This window comes from Bactrocera dorsalis, chromosome 4 (genome assembly GCF_023373825.1).
Source record: "Bactrocera dorsalis isolate Fly_Bdor chromosome 4, ASM2337382v1, whole genome shotgun sequence".
NCBI lineage: Eukaryota > Metazoa > Arthropoda > Insecta > Diptera > Tephritidae > Bactrocera > Bactrocera dorsalis.
Genome location: NC_064306.1, coordinates 55,557,179 through 55,562,742, shown reverse-complemented (window position 1 = coordinate 55,562,742; position 5,564 = coordinate 55,557,179). Strand labels below are relative to the sequence as shown.

General features: G+C 35.4%; 1 non-coding gene across 1 annotated transcript; it reads right to left on the bottom strand.

Annotated features, from left to right (window-relative positions):
- Positions 1-2,552: 2,552 nt before the first annotated feature.
- Trnah-gug (transfer RNA histidin (anticodon GUG)) lies at positions 2,553-2,624 on the bottom strand. Its single transcript has one exon. It is a non-coding gene; the product is annotated as a tRNA-His (tRNA).
- Positions 2,625-5,564: the final 2,940 nt, after the last annotated feature.

Sequence of the window (5,564 nt, the reverse complement as noted above, 5' to 3'; positions counted from 1 at the left end):
TCTCCGAAGAAACTTTTGAGATCCGACCACTAAAACATATAGCTGCCATATAAACTGAACTATCAAAGTCATGTCCTTATATGGAAAACTTTTTTATTTTACAAGATATCGTAACGAAATTTGGTGTAGAATATTTCTCAAGACAACGATACAATCTCCGAGGAAATAGTTCAGATCCGACCACTAAAACATATAGCTGCCATATAAACTGATCTATCAAAGTCATGTCCTTATATGGAAAACTTTTTTATTTTACAAGATATCGTAACGAAATTTGGTGTAGAATATTTTTCAAGGCAACGATACAATCTCCGAGGAAATGGTTCAGATCCGACCACTAAAGCATATGGTTGCCATACAAAGTACCCTTCAAATTCAAGATAAATTTATCTTATACGCTGCTATGCTATAAGAAATGCAAAAATTCATCTGTGTAGGGTATTCTAGCTTCGGTGAAACATTTATTCTTGTTGTTGTTGATTACGTTGTTGTTTGATTTTTGGCAGTCGTCATATTTATCTTTGCTTCGGAAATGCTCTTCCTCACCACCTCACGCATACATATGCACACAATTATGTAACGTATGTTGGTATACGCGGAATTTTGTCATTCTAATGTGGAGAAGCGTGCAACGGCGGAACGTAGGCAATGCGTGCTGCAGCACCGCTGATTACAACTGATGCATTGTTGCAATGAAATGGTGAAATTTTTTGCTGCTACTTTCGGTGCGTTGACTATGCCAGCAAATAGCTAGTGTAATTACTGTTTTGCTTGTTTGCCGTTGCCGTTGTTGTTGTTGTTTGTGTTGTTGCCACTGCCTTGATAGCTCTCGGTAGTGAAGTGAATTTGCAAATTGCATGCTTAACGTGGCATCAAATGTGATTTTGCCGTTAGTCGTCGTTGTCGTTGCCACAGCGCGCCTTTTATGCGAAAGTAGCATGCACACACACACACGTATACATATGAAGGCACAATGTTGTCGCGCTAAAATGTGAAATGTAAAATGCAGTCTGCAATTAATTGCGAAAAGAGGGACGTGCTCGCCGGAAAAGTATCGCTTGGTTTCGCGACTCGCATTTTCACCTACAACAAAAGCAACAACAAACATTATTACAACACAACCAAACAAACATCTCTACTACACACACATAAAGCCATAAATGTATGTGGCGAGGTAAGTGCAGTTTTTGTTGCATGTTTATTGCCTTTTTGTTGCATGAAACAACATGCGTCAGCGCTAACGATGTCAACAGCGAAAATGGCGAAAGTTTTAATTCGAATTTAAATGTACTTTTTAATGTAGCTTTAATGTAATAATTGCTTTTTAAATGTATTTGTAAATGTTGCAAACGCTAATTGTTGCTAGAACAGATTTAACGCGAAATAGACACGCGCGGATGGCTCTTGCTCAAAGCGGTAATGCCTTCAAAGTGTTTCTCAGCGTTGCGCGGCATTTGCATCATTGAATCTCTTGTGGCACGTTAAGAATATATGTTAAGTATTACTTTTTTCGTGAAGAGCGCGTAGCGATTTTCTGTAATGAGTTGAAAATGAGAGTAAGTTGAATGAAAACGAAATTTAAAAGTCAAATTATAAATGATTGCACACTTAATATGCGTTGTAAGTGGAATAAGAGTGAGAGTAAGCTGCCAAAGGAATGACTGGGCTTTGAAAGTTAGCAGTGGTACTCTGTGTAATTTTTGGGGCGAATTCGAAGTGTGGCCTATTTAGACCAATTTTTATTTGACTTGTGACTGCAGAAATTTCATAATTCCCTTTTTATGACACCTTTGAATTTTACATTGCGTATATCTTTAGGTATCGAGACATTGATTTGAGTCAAAATAAATTCAAAATATTTTGTTTTACTGTAATCTAATCTATTGAAAAATGATAAAATAACAAGTTAGAAAGGGTTACGGGTGCAACCGAACATTTTATATTCTTGCAACTTGCAAGAATCAAAGCCAGAGAACTACCTTAAGATGTAAAACGTCAATCAGAGGATCGAAATCCAAACAATTTTATATTTACATATCGTCACTTGAAATGCAAAATAACGTAACAACATTTTCGGAAATGTAAAGTGGCATGAATGATGGAATAATGTCTCTAGCGGAAAAATAGCTAAAAGTGGTTGACCAAAATGGTACATATTAGGTTCATTAAAGGTATGTATGATTAGAATCGACTACCCAATATTATGTATAACTCATACACTGACCCACATTATCATATCGACCCGATTTTATCTATTAACTGTTATCATGCCACATACTAAAAAATGTTTCCTGGGTTTCATTAAGGTACGTCACATAGAATCATCATCTCTTAATTTATATAAATCAGAATTTACGAACAAAGCGCTAAATATTAGTTACACATATTATAAATTTTCAGACAAAAAGACAAACTTGATTTAGTCAGTTTATAGAACAACTTAATCTTCAAATACCTACTTTTCATAAACTGAGATATATTTAAACTAAGCTCGCAGTAAAAAATTGAATAAAAACTTGACTTCCATCCATGATAATGCTTCTCGGAAGCATTGCCGTGACCAGGATTCGAGCCTGGGTTACTACGGCCACAACGTAGAGTCCTAACCACTAGACGATCACGGCTACTGGAAGGTTGATACCTCTTCAAATTAGTTTTTACCAAAAGCAATGTAAAACTAGATTTGTTGTATGATCGCCCATATATTACTTATGTACCATATAGAGCATACAAGCGTATGTATTAATTTTCAGTCAACGAAATTGCTTTCGTGCAAGCAATTAGGCAGAGCTGTACACAAAACAAAGTCGAAAAACAGCAGGCGATTAAAGAAAGAAATATTAGACAAAGTATAATACAACCAAACAAAAAGCTAAATATTAAAAGTAAAAATAAAAGCAGCCAAACATGTAGTGTTCAATGTTTGGCTTCTGTCTGAATGATCATTATTGGTCGATATTATAAGTAGTTTAAGCTTATGCTCCAGTTAGCGTGCTTACTTATTTAGTTTCATTCAGATATATTGATATAAAAATAAATTTATACGATATAAAGTTCGATAGACGGATTCCGTATAGAAAATGTAGTGAATGGTGTTGACTGATCCGATTTTGACAATTCTTTTTCACTTAAATTTTCACACAGGCGATGGGATTTCTTATAATATTTGTACATTAAACTTATTAGAGGCCCCGTGGCCGCCCACTTGATCAAAACTTTTTGCTATCAAGGGGCGTCTGTGCCTTTGCTACTGCGATCCCCTGTATTAAGTAACAGTTCTATATCTTAATTTAGTGCTTAATTATGGCAATTTATGGATTTTCGGTTAATGGGGATTTGTGGGCGTGGCAGTTGCATCAAAATATTTCTCTCAATTTTTATTCTAGTTACTGGTTGCACGGACGGACGGACTGAAGGAAGGACAGAAAGACAGTCACCTGGATGTCAGCTCCTGGATGTCAGCTTTTCTCGTCATCCCGATCACTAATATATATATATTATGTAGCCATCTCGGTTAGTTTTAGGTGAGACGTCCAACCGTCAGGCGGACACAACTATTATACTCTGTAGTAACAGGTTGTAAGAGTATAAAAATAGCAATGGTTTGAATTTCTCACCAGAAGGTAGTTTTTGAGCATGAATAGGATGCTATTAAGCCTAATATTTGTAGCCCCAATCCTTTCTCTTACATATGTTAGTAAGTTTTTAATGAAGATCTTTTCGTCAAATCACTGTTTTCCACTTTAGTTCGTTGACAAATATATGGAAAGTTCTTTTGGTCCGATTCTTAATAGTTTCTTGTTTGCTTTGTCAAGATAAACAAGTTTAATATTCGAAATTTATTAATAATCATGTTTTATGTGAAGATAGTTCAATAATTATTTATCGTACAAAAGACGTTTTCTCAAGATTTTTAAAGTCGAACTCGACGGCATCTACAATCTCCTCACTCAACTCAAATTTCTGTCGTCAAGTAACTTCCTTAGTCGCGCGAGGCCAAAGCTGGAGAGTCGGTAGATGGGGCAGTTCGTAATGTAATTTGACCAATTTGGTTATGAGGAAGGTGTGAACCGGCATCTTGTTAAGTTGGAAGATTAAAACCTTTTAAAAAACCTTTCGGGACACATTTACAGGTCATAGCCGAAAAGTAGACTTTGGATGGATAAAATTCGAGACAATCTTGGTACTGTAGACCCGGCGGTTGTGGGAATTGTACTTTGATATCTAGTGTGTTTCATCGACGGTCACGCAGCAAAGCAGAAGGTCCTTCGCACTGCGCTTAAACAGCGGAGTGAGTAAAAGCGGCATTCGAAATCGTTGTGTAGCTCAACTTTCCAAATTTATTGGTAATCGCCATCAATGGAGCGGAGTCTTCGGTTACAGCATCCAAGCGCTCGTTGATTTCACTGAGCGAGTTTTAACTCAAAAACTAGAATAAAATCAACGATTGATAGTTCTCTTTTTTCTTTTTCAAATTTCGCGTACATGCCCGCATCTATGAAAACTAAACTTAAGGGTTTCCTTGGGTAAAAAAACAGCCTTTTTTCAACAATTTTTTTTTCATAAAAAAATTTAATATTTTATTAGATTTTTTAATTCTTACAATTATTGCTTTTTGGAAAAAAATATTTTCAACTCGTCCATTGCGATGCCATTGGTTAACTTACATAGAACTTGGCGATAATAAGATAATAAAAAAGTCGATTTTTTGAAACCCGTAAACCCCTTAACTACAAGTTAGTTCAAAAAGCAAATATCTCTTACTTTAGTGGCATTATCGGGTGGTCAGGTGAACTCATTATCGCACTGCCTCATAAGTGACATAGTCTTTTACGTAACATACATAACCTTATAAGTTTTTTAATTATATATAAGTGCTTGGAAATGGATATATTAATGTGTTATGTAATTTATATAGAATTAAAACTGGCATACGATTTTTTTATTTTTTTTTTTAATTTCGAGATATTTTCTAGTAATATTACTTATTTGGTTTTTTTCGACTCTCGAGAGCAGATTATTATTACATTTTTCCATTTATACTATTTTGTGCAGTTTATTTTGAAGTTTGCTTCATTATTTACACCCTCTCTCTCTCTTCTACATATTAAAAATATGATTTCCTCACAAAATGAATGAAAGCACTTAAATTTGCAAATTTAATTGTGTAATAAGAATAAAGTACACACTTTTGTCACTGACATGTCCACCGTTCATCATGCACATCATCTGTCAAATATTCATATTATATAATATTCACGCGACCTGCTTCTGTTTTATTTATATGCGGCAATGTACCTATGAGTACCGGTGTGTCTGTGCGGCCACGTATGTAAAGCCCTTTCGGTTTGCGCTCCATTGCAAACAGAGGCACAGATTTCTACGCTCCATATATTTAGCACTCTCTCCCCGGTGACTGTCATCGTTCGTGCACCCCGTGGACATGTAATTTGCAAACATTTTAATTAAATCGCTTTTCGTAAATTTTCAGTTCAATATGTTGCCATTGGACAATTTTGTTGTGATAGTGAGTCGTACTTACAAAATATGAATATGTAAATATA